Source organism: Schistocerca gregaria, chromosome 2 (genome assembly GCF_023897955.1).
Source record: "Schistocerca gregaria isolate iqSchGreg1 chromosome 2, iqSchGreg1.2, whole genome shotgun sequence".
Taxonomy (NCBI): domain Eukaryota; kingdom Metazoa; phylum Arthropoda; class Insecta; order Orthoptera; family Acrididae; genus Schistocerca; species Schistocerca gregaria.
In genome coordinates this window covers 759,795,879-759,814,477 of record NC_064921.1, presented here as the reverse complement: position 1 = coordinate 759,814,477, position 18,599 = coordinate 759,795,879, and the positions used below count along the sequence as shown (strand labels likewise).

Genomic DNA, 18,599 nt, shown 5'->3' with positions numbered 1-18,599 from the left:
ATGTCACTATAAAAATATTATTCGTTTATCGTTAGGAGGTGGTACACGACGGGCTCGTAAATTCCCTTTATGAATTCTCGCAGTTATAGACAGCCCAGTGTATACATTGATTTTGAATAGAAATTCCTGTCCGATGGCGACTTGTTCCTCCTAGAACACACGCCTTTACACTAACTGGGTGGTCTCTGAGTAGAGAAATGCAGCGTGGCTGCGAAATTCTATCGTCTCCGTCGTTCGCCGTGTTGCAGTAAGGGAAAAATTTCGATCCATCTATACGAAATTAGGGGTTATTTACCCATTTCAGATTGTAAACCTTATGTATGTGAACTATTACAGTGCCTGAAGCAGGGAATTATCAGATCAGCAGGGAGATTGCAACACTTCATTACTGTGTATAACCTGCAAGAAACTGGAAAGTATTTGCAACACTGTTCTCGAAATCTACAACACGTAGCACCTGTAACTGTAGATATTTTTCCTGAAAAGGTATTTAACAGTCAGGACCGAGGGGAGAGGGGAGAGGGAAGACGGAAGGAGGGAATGGGAAGGGGGCAAAATCCCCGAAGCCCAGCCCTCCCAAAGGTTCGGATCCCCGTGGGTGCTAAGTTCACAAATACCAGACTGCTAATGTAAAATAAATTTTGTATCATATAATAACTACAAGAACATTACCCCAGCACCACCATAACCAATCTAGTTCTTCTTTTCCACTTCAGTTCTTTGGTTTGCGAGTCATACAGGCCAACTGCATACAGTAATCTTGAGTGCACGATATGTTCTTTCCCCATCGTGAAATACAACAACCTAGTGATCGAGTTGATAATATGATTTCCAACAAAATTTAAAGAAATCATATCAATACATTTCCCCAACAAATGCACATGGCAACAGCGGTGAAATGTTAGAATTTCGTAGGTTTGTCAGCAACATCCAATGACAAAATACTTCTGATTCCATCACAAGGTGATTTTATGCGGCCAACGTGCACCAGTATACAGAAAATATTTTGCATTCAGGAGTAAACATAGACTAAAATATTTCGGTCTAAATACAGCTGCCCTGGAAGAAGCGTAAAAGTGAAGAAATGAAATTATAAGGTACACTGACCATGCTGATGCTCAGAAGTAACGAGGTAATGATGTTCTTTTGTTCGTCCATAGAACAGCCAAATACATGGGAAATCTCTTGTTATTTCATGTGACATTATTTCTTGTTCAAAGACGCTTGGCCTTCAGAGGTTCGGCTCCCAAAATTGGAGATCCAATTAATTGGCATTTCCTCGGAACATTTCCGAGGTCTTGAGGCACTATGATCTAGTACTTGCAAAACACGCTAGCAAGTTCAAGAGACCGACAAGCAGCTGTAAATCGTTTACAAGTACATTATCAGTTAAGTGATACCCAGGATGAAATGCCCATCATGTCAGGAGTACTGTCTTGGAACCGAGAGAATATCAGAAGCCTTATCGAACAAACAACATTCATCTTGCATTATATTTGATTCAAGAACGAAATTGATAAACATGAAATAAGTTATCGGTTTCACGAATCGTAGACTAATCAGAAAACAAGAGTTGCTTAATTCGATCAATTGTGAAACAATATCAAACAGTAAATGCCACGAACAAGCTTATTGAAAAAAAAAAAAAAAATGGCTCTGAGCACTATCGGACTCAACTTCTAACGTCATCAGTGCCTTAGAACTTAGAACTACTAAAACCTAACCAACCTAAGGACATCACACACATCCATGCCCGAGGCAGGATTCGAACCTGTGACTGTAGCGCCTAGAACCGCTCGGCCACCTCGGCCGGCTATGCTAACAGGAATGATATTAGACGGTATAATGAAAGACCTCAGATACATTTTCTTCAGTGAAATCTTGCAAAATTTTCTGTGCGCGCGTGTGATAGCCTTATGAAGTACACGCAGCTGACAGTTGTCATATAGCACACACATTCTTCGGAACGATTCTTTCTTTACAATCCGTTCAGCAGCAGTCCCCGTAGATGGGGAATTCTGGAACAGTGTGCTGGAAATTCTTAATATTCTAAGTCTGCTAAGCGTTCGAGTGCTCGGGTTGACGCTACAATATCAGTTGCAGCTCACTTGGATAAGATTGCCATTGCTGTTGAAACCCTCAGTAAGTTAAATTTTTCAGCTGTAACGTAACTACTGCCACTGATGTTGAGGTAAGACACAGAGCTTATTAAATGGCTTAAAATACCTTCCGAAAATTGGGACGCCATTCTCCTCGATCTAAAGTAGTTCTCAGTGCTATCAATATCGATCCTGAACTTCCAGATGTGTGCACTAAGAAGAGGAAGTCATTCCATGATGAAACCAAGAATGTAGTAACTGATGTGCATTCATTAGATTTATTCAAGATAATTGTATTTTTTGTCATTATTCGCAATCTAGTGTCTACATTGAAAACCAAATATGAAATAGTGAAGATTTTAGACGAAACGTTTGGGCTTCATGGAAATGCTCGAAGATGACTTACTATCAGGTCGCTTAAGCTCTTGAATAAAATGCAAAAGCAAGCTTGTTTTCAAGCTTATGTGTAGCTATGCGCATAAATTACATTCTTCCAATAACTGCACCTGAACCACAAAGGTTATACAGCACTCTGATGCATGGTTGATAGCTTTTTAACCCGGGTCAAAGATTTTATAACCTTGGCGACCGAATATAATTTGGCAAGGCAACTAGACTTGATGCTGCCATTCAAACATTTCCCGAAAGAAAGGGTCGCAGATTGCCACTGACAGTGTTGTATGTAAGTAGATTATGGTACACTACCCGTTGCACGACTCATGGTTACTATACATGCGAGTGTTCTGATGTCTATGTACTGAAATATGTGGGCACACCAGGGAATGAGCGGTGTCAGAATACCAAATTGCAGCATTACTGGCAGACATTTCGTGATAGTACGAATCAGTATAACACTCAGCCTTTTGTTTTAATAACAATTTGTCCATTTTATTTGGACTGTTGAGCTCCGTGGCCGTGGATAATAGTATTTCACTGAAAAAATACAGCAACCAGCCACTTTTTAATGCGTTTTTTATTTACGCCAATATGCATTTCGGGTTTGCACCCATCTTCAGCTGGCAAATTACATGGATCTTCAGTTACTACAGTAGTACAATCTCGACAGCAGTTTGGATGCTGCAGCAAGCCTGTGCAAAGCAACGACTCCAATCAGTTACTTCAATTTCGCGAGTTTAAAGTCACACACTATCAGCTGTTCATTTTACGCATATTGGCGTAAATAAAAAACGCATTAAAAAGTGGCTGGTTGCTGTATTTTTTCAGTGAAATACTTTTGTTTTAAATTGAAGCGGAAGTAAGTTAACCAATTAAAAAAATAATTAAACGGAGCGTGTACGTTGTTGTCGTTGTGACCCTGTAAAAGCCTCATTATCTCCGAGTAACTATCATCTCTGACTAACTATTGCAACCTACATCTTTCTCAATCTGCTTACTATATTCCTCTACTGGTCTCCCTCTGCGATTTTAACCCCCAACGCATCTCTCCAGTACTAAATTGGTGATGTCTTGATGCCTCAGAATGTGTCCTACAAACCTATCCCTCCTTCCAGCCAGGTTGTGCCACAAATTTCTCTTCTCCCCAATTCTATTAAGTACCTCCCTCATTAGCTACGTGATCTACCCATTTAATCTTCAGCATTCTTCTGCAGCACCACATTTCAAAACTATCTATTCTCTTTTGGTCTAAAGCGTTTATCGCCCGCTATTCACTTCTACACATGGCCATACTTCATACAAATACTTTGAGAAAAGCCTTCGTGACAAGTCAGTATTTGATGTTAATAGATTTCTTTTCTTCAAAAACGCCTTTCATGTCATTGCCAGCCTACATTCCATATCCTCTCTACTTCAGCCTCAGTTATTCTGCTGCCTTAATAACGAAACCTACCTACTGCTATAAATGTCTCGTTTCCTAATCTAATGGCCGCAGCGTCACCTGATTTAATTCGACTACATTCCATATCCTCGTTTTGCTTTTGTTCGAGACACTGTCCATTCCGTTCAACTGCTCTGAGAAGTGCTTTGATGTCTCTGAGGTTTGCCGATGACAATTTTATTCTGTCAAAGTTTTTATTTCTTCCCCCTGGACTTGAATTCCTATTTCCAATTTTTCTTTTGTTTCCTTTATTGCTTGCCCAATGTGCATATTGAATAACATCGGGGATGTTACAGTTTCCCTTTCATGCTCCTCGAGTCTTATTACTGCCGTCTGGCTTCTTACAACTGCAAGTAGCCTTTCGCTTCCTGTATTTTACCTCTGCCACCTTTAAAATTTGAGGCACAGTATTACAGTCAACATCGTCAAAAGCTTTCTCGAAGCCTGCAAATGCTATAAACATAGATTTCTCTTTCCTTAACCTATCTTGTATGAGGAGTCTTTGTGCTCTCTCACATTCTTCACACAGTATCATATCTCCCAGCTCATCTTCAGCAACTTCCTTGTCTATAACATTGCTTTCAAGTCAATCTCGCTTGTATATACCCTCTATATGCTCCTTCCACCTTTCAGCTTTCCCTACTTTGTTTAGGTCTGGTTTTCCATCTGAGCTCTTGATATTCACACAGTTTGTTCTCTTTTCTCCAAAGGTCTCTAATTTTCCTGTAGGCGGTATCTATCTTTACTCAAGTGATATATGCTTCTAAATCCTTACATTTGTTCTCTAGCCATTCCTGCTTAGCCATTTTGTGCTTCCCGACCTCATTTTTTACATTTTTTTCTTTTCAGCAATTGAATTTGGTATCTCTTGTGTTACCCTAGCATTTCTACAAGCCCTCATTTTTTTATCTACTTGATCGTCTGCTACCTTTACTATTTCATCTCTCAAAGCTACCCATTCTTCTTCTACTGTATTCCTTTCCCCTGTCCTTGTCAATCGTTCCCTAATACTCCCTCTGAAAAACTCTACAACCTCTGGTTCCTTCAGTTTATCCAGGTCTCATCTCCTTAGATTCCTGCCTTTTTGCAGTTTCTTCAGTTTTAATCTGCTGTTTATAACAAATAAATTGTGGTCAGAGTCCACATCAGCCCCTGAAAAGTATTACAGTTTAGAATCTGGTTCAGGCATCTCTGTCTTACCATTATATAATGAATCCGAAACCCATCGGTGTCTCCAGGCCTCTTCCACGTATACAACCTTCTTTCAAGACACTTAAACCAAGTGTCAGTGATGATTAAATTATATTCTGTGCAAAATTCTACCGGGTGGCTTCCACTTTCATCCATTTCCCCCATTCCACATTCACCTATCTTTCCTTCTCTTCCTTTTCCTAATATTGAATTCAGATTATTGAATTTTCGTCTCCCTTAACTATCTAAATGATTTCTTTTGTCTCATCACACATTTCTTCAATATCTTCACCATCTACGAAGATAGTCGGCACATAAACTTTTACTACTATGATGGGTATGGGTCTCATGCCAATGTTGTCTACGGTAATGCGTTCACTACGCTATTCATAGAAGCTTATCCACAGTCCTATTTCTTTATACATTATTAAACTTATTCCTGTATTTCGCCTATCTGATTTTGTATTTATAAACATGTATTCACCTGACGAAGTCCTAATCCTCCTGCCACCGAACTTCACTAATTCCCATTATATATAACTTTGACCTATCTATTTCACTTTTTAAATTTTCTACCCTGCCTGCCCGATTAATGGATCTGACATTCCACGCTCCGACGCTTAGAACGCCAGTTTTGTTTCTCCTGGTAACGATATCCTGTTGTAGTCCCCACCCGGAGATACGAATGGGAGACTATTTTACCTCCGTTATATTTCACCCAAGAGGATTCCATCGTTATTTAAACAAACAAAACAAACAAACAAAACAAACAAACAAAACAAAACAAACAAAACAAACAAAACAAACAAAACAAAACAAACAAACAAAACAAACAAACAAAACAAAACAAACAAAACAAACAAAACAAACAAAACAAACAAAAAAGTGCATGCCCTCGGGAAAAATTACGGCTGTAGTTTCCCATTGCTTTCAGCCGATCGTGTACCAGCACAGCACGGCCGTTTTGGTTGAAGTTACAAGGCCAAATCAGTCAAATCATCCAGACTGTTGCCCCTGCAACTACTGAAAGGGCTGCTGGCCCTGTTCAGGAACCACACGTTTGTCTGGCCTCTCAACTGGCCGTGTTTGCACCTGTAGTACGGCTATCGCTGAGTAACGCAAGCCTCCCCACTAAAGACAAGATCCGTGGTTCATTGGGAAGGGGAGCGCACACACATTTTACAGTAATTCATCATTGAGTAACATCCGGAGCCGAACCTGTAAGTTTTTCAGTCATATCAGTTTTCTCCCTTGTTATGGAGGACGTCGTGATTGAGCTATCATCCAGTTCCCTAGCTGTGGTAGTCTTCGGATCCTCACAACTGTCTTCGTCACTACTTTTCAAAATAAATTTCTTTTTTTTCAGTCTTATACTCCATTATAACGCGTCATAGCGCTAGTATTCCTTCTCGATATATTTACCCTTTGCACACTTATTCATGATTCATGTGATTAGGGTGCTAGTTCCTTCAACGCCGCAATAGGAAACTGTATACACGGTTTATGACAAATTTTTGTTTTTTCTACATTCCAAATAATTTGGACTGTAATGGCACATTATACAAAGTATATCATAATAGCTACTACTAGTTTCCTGCAATAGTAGAGGGCATGGAATTAAACAGTTTTGTTAATGAAGCAATGTCCAATAGTTTTCACCTTGCACTGCGATGAAGGGAACTGTATATTCTCATAGGAATCTGTATATTGCAATAAAAGTGCTGACAGGACTTCACTGCAACATCAGTGTGATAGTTATAGCATATTAACAAGGACACATCACGCGGGTGTGCTACTGTTTTCTTTCTCTGAAGTTATTGTAACTGAATTCAATGAAAACTGCAAATATATTTGTAAATACTATTTAAATTAGTTTCCGTGGCAAGAGTAACAGCTGAAGCAAAAGCATTTGCAGACACTGTATTATTGATAAGTAAGACAATAAAGAGCCAAATGAACTATTACAGCTGCCTAGTATCATGTAAGGCACCCGCGAGCACGCAGAAGTGTTACAAAACGACGGGGCATGGAGGGGGGAATTGACACCATGAATCCTGCAGTGCTCTCCATAAATCTGTAGGAATATGAGGGAATGGAGATGTCTACTGAACAGCACTTTGCAAGGCATCCCAGACATGCTCAATAATGTTCGTGTCTGCGGAGTTTGGTAGCCATTGGAAGTGTTTAAAGTCAGAAGTGTGTTCCTCTAGCCGGTCTGTGGCAATTCTGGACATTTGGGGTGTCGCAATGTCCTGCTGGAATTGCCCAGAGCCTCCACCAGCTTGAGTAGTCACCTGCTGACATGCAGGGTCCATGGAATCATGACGTTACCTTCATACCCGTATACGTCCAGCCATCCAATCCATACAATTTGAAACGAGACTCGTCCGATCAGGCAACATGTGTCCAGTCATCAACAGTCACAATGTCGATGTTGACGGCCCAGGCGAGGCGTAAAGCTTTGTGCCTCACCGTCATCAACGGTACGCGAGTGGGCCTTCGGCTTCGAACGCCCATATCGATGTTTCGTTTAATGGTTCGCATGCTGACACCTTCTGACGGCCCAGAATTTGAATCTGCAGCAATTTGCTGAAGGCTTGAATTTCCGTCGCGTTGAACGATTCTCATCCGTCATCGTTGGTCCCGTTCTTGCAGAAAATTCTTCCGACCGCGGAGATGTCTGAGATTCGATGTTTTACCGGATTCCTGATATTCACAGTTGTTGTTGTGGTCTTCAGTCCTGAGACTGGTTTGATGCAGCTCTCCATGCTACGCTATCCTGTACAAGCTGCTTCATCTCCCAGTACCTACTGCAACCTACATGCTTCTGAATCTGCTTAGTGTATTCATCTCTTGGTCTCCCTCTACGATTTTTACCCTCCACACTGCCCTCCAATACTAAATTGGTGATCCCTTGATGCCTCAGAACACGTCCTACCAACCGATCCCTTCCCCTTCTTCTGGTCAAGTTGTGCCACAAACTTCTCTTCTCCCCAATCCGATTCAATACTTCCTCATTAGTTACGTGATCTACCCATCTAATCTTCAGCATTCTTCTGTAGCACCACATTTCGAAAGCATCTATTCTCTTCTTGTCCAAACTATTCATCGTCCATGCTTCACTTCCATACATGGCTACACTCCATACAAATACTTTCAGAAATGACTTCCTGACAAATCTAAACTCGATGTTAACAAATTTCTCTTCTTCATAAACGCTTTCCTTCCCATTGTCAGTCTACATTTTATATCCTCTCTACTTCGACCATAGTCGGTTATTTTGCTTCCCAAATAGCAAAACTCCTTTACTACTTCAAGTGTCTCATTTCCTAATCTAATTTCCTCAGCAGCACCCGACTTAATTCGACTACATTCCATTATCCTCATTTCGCTTTTGTTGATGTTCATCTTATATCCTCCTTTCAAGACACTATCCATTCCATTTAACTGCCCTTCCAAGTCCTTTGCTGTCTCTGAGGTTCGCCTATGACATCGTAATTCTGTCAAAGTTTTTATTTCTTCTCCATGGATTAATATCTACCCCAAATTTTTCTTTTGTTTCCTTTACTGCTTGCTCAATATACAGATTGAATAACATCGGGGAGAGGCTACAACCCTGTCTCACTCCTTTCCCAACCACTGCTTCCCTTTCATGCCCCTCGACTCTTATTACTGCCATCTGGTTTCTGTACAAATTGTAAATAGCCTTTCGCTCCCTGTATTTTACCCCTGCCACCTTTAGAATTTGAAAGAGAGTATTCCAGTCAACATTGTCAAAAGCTTTCTCTAAGTCTACGAATGCTAGAAATGTAGGTTTGCCTTTCCTTAATCTTTCTTCTAAGATAAGTCGTAAGGTCAGTATTGCCTCAGGTGTTCCAACATTTCTACGGAATCCAAACTGATCTTCCCCGAGGTCGGATTCTACTAGTTTTTCCATTCGTCTGTAAAGAATTCGTGTTAGTATTTTGCAGCTGTGGATTATTAAACTGATTGTTCGGTAATTTTCACATCTGTCAACACCTGCTTTCTTTGGGATTGGAATTATTATATTATTCTTGAAGTCTGAGGGTATTTCGCCTGTTTCATACATCTTGCTCACCAGATGGTAGAGTTTTGTCAGGACTGGCTCTCCCAAGGCAGTCAGTAGTTCCAATGGAATGTTGTCTACTCTGGGGGCCTTGTTTCGATTCAGGTCTTTCAGTGCTCTGTCAAATTCTTCATGCAGTATCGTATCTCCCATTTGATCATCTACATTCTCTTCCATTTCCATAATATTGTCCTCTAGTTCATCGCCCTCGTATAGACCCTCTATATACTCCTTCCACCTTTCTGCTTTCCCTTCTTTGCTTAGAACTGGGTTTCCATCTGAGCTCTTGATGTTCATACAAGTGGTTCTCTTTTTCTCCAAAGGTCTCTCTAATTTTCCTGTAGGCAGTATATATCTTACCCCTAGTGAGATAAGCCTCTACATCCTTACATTTGTCCTCCAGCTATCCCTGCTTAGCCATTTTGCACTTCCTGTCGATCTCATTTTTGAGACGTTTGTATTCCTTTTTGCCTGCTTCATTTACTGCATTTTTATATTTTCTCCTTTCATCAATTAAATTCAATTTTTCTTCTGTTACCCAAGGATTTCTACTAGCCCTCGTCTATTTACCTACTTGATCCTCTGCTGCCTTCACTACTTCATCCCTCAGAGCTACTCATTCGTCTTCTACTGTATTTCTTTCCCCTATTCCTGTCAATTGTTCCCATATGCTGTCCCTGAAACTCTGTACAACCTCTGGTTCTTCCAGTTTATCCAGGTCCCATCTCCTTAAATTTCCACCTTTTTGCAGTTTCTTCAGTTTTAATCTACAGGTCATAACCAATAGATTGTGGTCCACATCTGCCACTGGGAATGTTTTACAATTTAAAACCTGGTTCCTAAATCTCTGTCTTACCATTATATAATCTATCTGATACCTTTCAGTATTTCCAGGGTTCTTCCATGTATACAACATTCTTTCATGATTCTTAAACCACGTATTAGCTATGATTAAGTTGTGCTCTGTGCAAAATTCTACCAGGCGGCTTCCTCTTTCATTTCTTAGCCCCAATCCATATTCACCTACTATGTATACTTCTCTCCCTTTTCCTACACTCGAATTCCAGTCACCCATGACTATTAAATTTTCATCACCCTTCACTATCCGAATAATTTTTTATTTCATCATACATTTCTTCAATTTCTTCGTCATCTGCAGAGCTAGTTGGCACATAAACTTTTACTACTGTAGTAGGCGTGGGCTTCGTGTCTATCTTGGCCACAATAATGCGTTCACTATGCTGTTGGTAGTAGCTTACCCGCACTCCTATTTTTTTATTCATTATTAAACCTACTCCTGCATTACCCCTATTTGATTTTGTGTTTATAACCCTGTAGTCACCTGACCAGAAGTCTTGTTCCTCCTGCCACCGAACTTCACCAATTCCCACTATATCTAACTTTAACCTATCCATTTCCCTTTTTAAATTTTCTAACCTACCTGCCCGATTAAGGGATCTGACATTCCACGCTCCGATCCGTAGAACGCCAGTTTTCTTTCTCCTGATAACGACATCCTCTTGAGTAGTCCCCGCCCGGAGATCCGAATGGGGGACTATTTTACCTCCGGAATATTTTACCCAAGAGGACACCATCATCATTTAATCATACAGTAAAGCTGCATGCCCTCGGGAAAAATTACGGCCATAGTTTCCCCTTGCTTTCAGCCGTTCGCAGTACCAGCACAGCAAGGCCGTTTTGGTTATTGCTACAAGGCCAGATCAGTCAATCATCCAGAGTGTTGCCCTTGCAACTACTGAAAACGCAGCTGCCCTCTTCAGGAACCACACGTTTGTCTGGCCTCTCAACAGATACCCCTCCGTTGTGGTTGTACCTATGGTACGGCTATCTGTATCGCTGAGGCACGCAAGCCTCCCACCAACGGCAAGGTCCATGGTTCACCCGTGAAATGGTCGTACGGGAAAATCCCCACTTCATCGCTACCTCGGAGATTCTCTGTCCCATCGCTCGTGCGCCGACTATAACACCACGTTCAAAGTCACTTAAATCTCTATAACCTACCGTTGTAGCAGCAGTAACCGATGCAACAGCGCCAGACACTTTAATATAGGCGTTGCCGACTGCAGCGCCTTATTCTGCCTGTTTACATATCTCTGTATTTGAATACGCTTGCCTATACCAGTTTCTTTGGCGCTTCTTATCGACAGCATCAGAAAATTATGTAATTTTCCCGAATATTCAAATGTTCTGTAATATTGGGTAACAATGCATCCAACATGCAACGAAATATTGCTAATAGCGGCTTGATGATACATGTGTGTGTTACTACCGCGTGCTCCGATTAACTTATTGCACCATGAACACACTAATTCCGTCATCAGTATCTCGTTAACACCGTAGTTTGAATCAACGGAAAAACGTTCCTATCGCATGACAAATAGGCGAATATGTTCCTCCTGAAAACACTGACAGGAAAATGGGGAACCAGCTGCCTCTGTCCTCATTCCGCCATCCTAACGAAAATTCTGGCATGCGAGCACATTCGCGCACTTTTAACACAGAACATTATAATCATTTTATGCAGTCTCTTTGTGGTGAAGCCTGCATACTCAGACGTAGACAGTGGCAGTGAGATGGAGGTGCTCTCTCCCACTATCTCACCATCAGTTTGCTCCCACTGATTTACAGTGTGTGGCACAGTCACTATGTCCTCTTCTTTACACTGTCCCCTTTTGTCCACATCTGTACTGCCGCTGTCTGCACCATACGCAGGCAAATCAAAAATTCTGTGGGGAGGGGGAGGTCAACTAACCTTTTCCACTATACCCATGTGTTTATAATGTCGCTCCAAAATGCACCTTCCCCTATACCTACGCCTTAACGTACGTCAGTCTTGGAGGTTCCGGGCCGCCGCCGCCGCCCCCGACCCCCCCCCCCCCCCCCCCACCCCCAAAGCCTATGCCCGGTGTCCTTTCATCTGTCTGTTTCATATCAATTTCTCTCTTTTTCTCCCACTGCTTCTATCCCCAAACAGCTCCTGTTCTCTTTCACTACCACTGTCTGTAAATAACGACCAGTATCTCTCCTCTCTTTCGCTGCCACTGCCGTTGCCTTAATCCATTAATCTCTGCCTATCTCTCTCTGTCTCTCTATCTCTCTCTATCTCTGTCTCTCTATCTCTCTCACTGACACTTTATCCCTCACACCATCAATGTCTTCTCTCTTTTTTTGCTACTGGCACTGTCTCCCCTCTTTTCCACTGTCACAGTCTCTGTTTCTGTTATCCTTTTTCAGCACAAAAAAGAGCAAATATGTTCGCCTGCCAAAATTTTTGTTGAGGAAAGCGGAATGAGGATTGGGGCAACTGGCTGCCACTTTTCTGTCATTCTTTTCAAGAAAAACATATTCACATTGATGTGTTAGAACAGGAGCATTTTCCGCTGGCTCCCTTCTTTTCTCTACTACAGCATCGTATGCTGTGGTTCATGCTGTGGGTTCCTGTAGTCATGTCCTAGTTCATGAACCACGGGCAACGCATGAGTGGCCAAGTAAGTGGTCCCGACAGCCGGGATACCAGTTACTTTGGAATAAGGCAGGGCATCTCGGACATATTCTGAGTCGTGGTCACCTTTGTGCTCATACGGCAAAGACTACCAAATCCACCGGTTAGTCCCTCAACCGTTAGGGGTAAAACCCAATGGGACTCGGGGCAAGTAAGGCTAGCAACCTGCTTCCCCGGTACTTAAAATATGATGCTGGCAACAATCAAAGCAAAATGCCTGGGACCTTTGGAGGTGACGGAGTCCCACCTCTAACTGACAAACCAGGGACTCCTAACATAGGACTTGGCAGACAAATGGTAATGTGATGGGGAGCTATTAATATCAATGGGGGCTACTCTGGGAAGAAGGTAGAGCTGGCAGAGGCTGCAAGTAAGATGGGGCTGGACGTTTTAGCTGTTAGTGACATTCGGGTAAGGGGTGAGAAAGAAGAGGAAGTGGGAGAATACAAGGTCTACCTGTCAAGAGTCAAAGCTGGAATAGCACAATGGGGTATAGGGCTTTACATCAGGAAAGAAATGGAACCCAGCGTAGTTGCAATAAGGTATGTAAACGAACGACTGATGTGTATAGATTTGACAGTGTCTAGCAAGAAAATTAAGATTGTGTCAGTTTATTCGCATTGTGAAGGGACAGATCAAGATAAGATGGATAGTTTTTATGAGGCACTCAGTAATGTAGTTGTTAGAGTAAAGGACAAGGACAGTATTCTGCTCATGGGTGATTTTAACGCCAGTATTGGAAATCGAACAGAAGGGTATGAAAAGGTTATGGGTAAATTTGGAGAGGATATGGAGGCCAACAGGAATGGGAAACAACTCTTTGATTTCTGTGCCAGTATGGGCTTAGATATCACACACTCCTTTTTTAAACATAAGAACATTCACCAGTATACTTGGGAAGGCAGGGGAACCAGATCTGTCATTGACTATATAATAACAGATCAGGAATTCAGGAAGGCTGCGAGGGATACACGTGTATTCAGGGGATTCTTTGATGACACTGATCATTATTTAATCTGCAGTGAAATTGGGATTGTGAGGCCGAAAGTGCAGGTCACGTCAGGTCCATATGTAGGAGGATAAGAGTGGAGAAACTTCAGGATAAGGAAATCAGGCACAAGTACATAACAGCGATCTCAGAAAGGTACCAGTTAGTTGAATGTAGTCAATTACAGTCACTGGAAAAGGAATGGACAAGGTACAGGGACACAGTACTAGAAGTGGCTAAAGAATGTCTTGGAACAGTAGTGTGTAAAAGTAGGATGAAGCAAACAGCTTGGTGGAATGACACAGTCAAGGCAGCCTGTAAAAGGACAAAGAAGGCATATCAAAAATGGCTACATACTAGATCTCAGGTAGACAGAGAAAGTTATGTTGAAGAAAGAAACAAAGCCTAACAGATAATTGCAGCATCCAAGAAGAAATCTTGGGAAGACTTTGGAAACAAGTTGGAGACTGTGGGTCCAGCTGCTGTAAAACCATTCTGGAGTGTAATTAGCAGTCTTCGAAAGGGAGTTAAGAAGGAAATGACAAGTATTTGTGACAGGTCAAGAAAACTGCTGGTGAATCCTGTGGATGCCTTGGGTAGATGGAGGGAATATTTTGAAGAGTTGCTCAATGTAGGTGAATATACGATCAGTAATGTTTCAGATTTCGAGGTGGAATGGGATAGGAATGATGATGGAAATAGGATCACATTTGAGGAAGTGGAGAAAATGGTCAATAGATTGCAGTGCAACAAAGCAGCTGGGGTGGATGAAATTAAGTCGGAACTCATCAAATACAGTGGAATGTCAGGTCTTAAATGGCTACACAGGATAATTGAAATGGCCTGGGAGTCGGGACAGGTTCCATCAGACTGGACAAAAGCAGTAATCACACCAATCTTTAAACATGGAAACAGAAAAGATTGTAACAACTACAGAGGTATCTCTTTAATCAGCGTTGTGGGTAAAATCTTCTCAGGTATTGTTGAAAGGAAAGTGTGAGTATTAGTTGAGGACAAATTGGATGAAAATCCGTGTGGTTTTAGGCCTCTTAGAGGTTGTCAGGGCCAGATCTTTAGCTTATACCAAATTATGGAGAAGTGTTATGAATGGAACAGGGAGTTGTATCTATGCTTTATAGATCTAGAAAAGGCATACGACTGGGTTCCTAGGAGGAAGTTATTGTCTGTTCTACGAGATTATGGAATAGGAGGCAAACTTTTGCAAGCAATTAAAGGTCTTTACATGGATAGTAAGGCAGCAGTTAGAGTTGACGGTAAATTGAGTTCATGGTTCAGAGTAGTTTCAAGGGTAAGACAAGGCTGCAACCTTTCTCCACTGTTGTTCATATTATTTATGGATCATATGTTGAAAACAATAGACTGGCTGGGTGAGATTAAGATATGTGAACACAAAATAAGCAGTCTTGCATATGGGGATGACTTAGTTGTGATGGCAGATTCGATTGAAAGTTTGCAAAGTAATATTTCAGAGCTAGAACAGAAATGTAAGGACTATGGTGTGAAGATTAGCATTTCCAAAACGAAAGTAATGTCAGTGGGAAAGAATTATAAACGGATTGAGTGCCTAATAGGAGGAACAAAGTTAGAACAGGTGGACGGTTTCAAGTACTTAGGATGCATATTCTCACAGGATGGCAACATAGTGAAAGAACTGGAAGCGAGGTGTAGCAAAGCTAATGCAGTGAGCGCTCAGCTACGATCTATTCTCTTCTGCAAGAAGGAAGTCAGCACCAAGACTAAGTTATCTGTGCACCGTTCAATCTTTCAACCAACTTTGTTGTATGGGAGCGAAAGCTGGGTGGATTCAGGTTACCTTATCAACAAGGTTGAGGTTACGGATATGAAAGTAGCTAGGATGATTGCAGGTACTAGTAGATGGGAACAATGGCAGGAGGGTGTCCACAATGAGCAAATCAAAAACTGGGAATGAACTCTATAGATGTAGCAGTCGGGGCGCACAGGCTTAGACGGTGGGGTCCTGTTACACGCATGGAAGAAGCAAGGTTACCAAAGAGACTCATGGGTTCAGCAGTAGAGGGTAGGAGGAGTCGGGGTAGACCAAGGAGAAGGTACCTGGATTCGGTTAAGAATGATTGCCCCACTCCTCAACGGCTATTCGGCGTAGATCCCTCAGAGTGATTGGTGGGTCACGTCGTCCATGAACAGCTCATTTCTATCTATACCAGGCATGTTCGATAGTGCTGAGCACTATAGTTGAGCGATGTCTTTATCCTGAAGGAAGTTATTCACAAGATGTGCACTATGGGGGGCGGGAATTGTCGTCCATGAACCTCGCCAATACGCTGCCGATATGGTTGCACTATCGGTCGAAGGATGGCATTCACGTATCGTACAGCCGTTACGACGCCTTCCATGACTACCAGCGGCGTACGTCGGCCCCACTTAATGCCACCCCAAAAGGGCAGGGAACCTCCAACTAGCTGCACTCGCTGGATAGTGTGTCTAAGGCTTTCAGTTTGACCAGGTTGCCTCCAAACACGTCTCCGACGATTGTCTGGTTGAAGACATACGCGAGACTCATCGGTGAAGAGAACGTGATGCCAATCCTGAGCGGCCCATTCGGCATGTTGTTGGGCCCATCTGTACCGCGCTGCATGGTGTCGTGGTTGCAGAGATGGACCTAGCCATGAACGTTGGAAGTGAAGTTGCGCATCATGCAGCCTATTGCGCTCAGTTTGAGTCGTAAAACGATGTCCTGTGGCTGCACGAAAAGCATTATGCAACATGGTGGCGTTGCTCTCCGAGCCATAATCCGTAGGTAGCGGTCATCCACTGCAGTAGTAGCCCTTGGACGGCCTGAGCGAGGCATGTCATCCACAGTTCCTGTCTCTCTCTCTCTCTCTCTCTCTCTCTCTGTATCTCCTCCGTGTCCGAAAAACATCACTTTGGTTCACTCCGAGACGCCTGGACACTTCCCTTCTTGGGAGACCTTCCTGGCACAAAGTAACAATGCGGACGCGATCGAACCACGGTATTGTGCATCTAGGCACGGTTGAACTACAGACAACACGAACCGTGCACCACCTTCCTTGTGGAATGGCAGGAATTGATCGGCTGTCGGAGGCCCTCCGTCTAATAGGCGCTGTTCAGGCATAGTTGTTTACATCTTTGGGCGGGTTTAGTGACATCTCTGAACAATCAAAGGGACTGTGCCTGTGATACAGTGTACACAGGCAACGTCTATCTTCGGGAGTTCTGGGAACTGTGGTGATGCAAAACTTTCTTTGACGTGTGTATATACTTCGACACATTTGTATACGTTGACGAATATAAACAGTAAGGAAGTATGCACAATATAAGTAATACAAAATCGTTTGCTTTCCGTTCTGTCTCAACCCTTTGCTCATTGATCGCAATTCAACGAAAACGCCCGGATTATGATTTGTATCATACAAGAGTAAAAATGTCGTGAGAAATATTTTACTGTATTTGCAGTCTTTATAGTTTTACATAATTTTTGACACTCATTTTATTCGAAAATGTTAGAGTTAAGACCTTTTTTAGCCTGCAGTACCACTTTGGGCATATTTGTATATGCTTCAAGCGTCTATTATACAAAACAGAGTCTCATAATATTATACTACCTTTCATTTAGCATTGATTTATATATATATATGCCCTTGCTATGACAGTCTTACTGATTAACAGAAGCGACGATTTATAATCTCCAAAGCTGCTGCTGCTGCTGCAAGCTGGGTTTGTCTTTTGATTTCTTATAACCGGGAGCGGAAGCTTCATTCCTAGCTGGTAGTAAATAACGTAGTAGTCATCCGTCATCCACCTCGGATTAAACGGATTGCTGGGACTAATTAGCGAAGTTTTATTGTACTCATTGGCTGAAAGTAGGTAATCGCTGTAAATTTGTGCTTAAAATTGCAAGATATCTCCAGTAGAGGAGTGGTATTTCGACACATTCGTATTAAAAAAAATATATATGAAGCAAAACATTACCACTCACAGTAACCTTCAACCTAGACAATACAGGATGCTACCCCGAAGCTAAGGAACTTACTAGTGGAGACATTTAAGCAATTTTTAACCCCCCCCCCCCCCCCCAAATACTACGCTCCAACCAATGGACCAAGGACCGCCGGAGTGTTTGAAAAACAGGTACCCGCTTAAGTTGTTGCGATCACTTCTGTACTCCACAGAAAGTGAGCCACAATCAATAGAAGCTAGTTTGAAAACAATCTGAAGGATGTTGTCTACTGGGTTGAAACAGCTCGGGAAATTTTCTCAGGGAGAGAGAGAGAGAGAGAGAGAGAGAGAGAGAGAGAGAGAGAGAGAGAGAGCGAGAGAGAGAGAGCGAGAGAGCGCAACAGATCTCGTTGGACATCTTTTGCCACTGTGGTTGAACCAAAACGATCAGCAGGAAGTGACCGAAACTGTATATACAGGAAACAGAGATTCTAGTGATGAGGAGGGGTAGGACGATGTTGGTGCCAATAAAGTGAGTCATAGTGATGGGAGAGCGGCACTACAATTAGCACTGCGCTACGTGGAACAGACTGTGGCGACACCATCTGACGTCATGCTTCTACGAAGACTGCGAGACTACGCTGTAAGAACAGACGTTCCTCACAAAAACTAGAAACTGTTTAGTTTTTTCCGAAAGTAAAATGTGTGCTTTAGTAAGAACTGTATAGTACTTTATGTAGTATGAGTTTCCAGTAAAAATCTGAGCTGCTACTAGATCATTATTTCGAAAAAAGCTCAAAGTATACGATTACTGATGAAATAAATTTGTTTACTGTAACAATGTGAACAAGTTCTGAATTTATTTCTAAATGGAAGTTCTAAATTGTCATTCCTTGCGTGATTCGAGTTGCCAC

The 18,599-nt window shown here is 42.2% G+C and overlaps 1 protein-coding gene across 3 annotated transcripts in view; it reads right to left on the bottom strand.

Moving 5' to 3' along the window:
- Positions 1-18,599, bottom strand: part of LOC126334969 (uncharacterized) — a 353,885-nt gene that overhangs the window by 25,368 nt on the left and 309,918 nt on the right. The window lies entirely within an intron of this gene.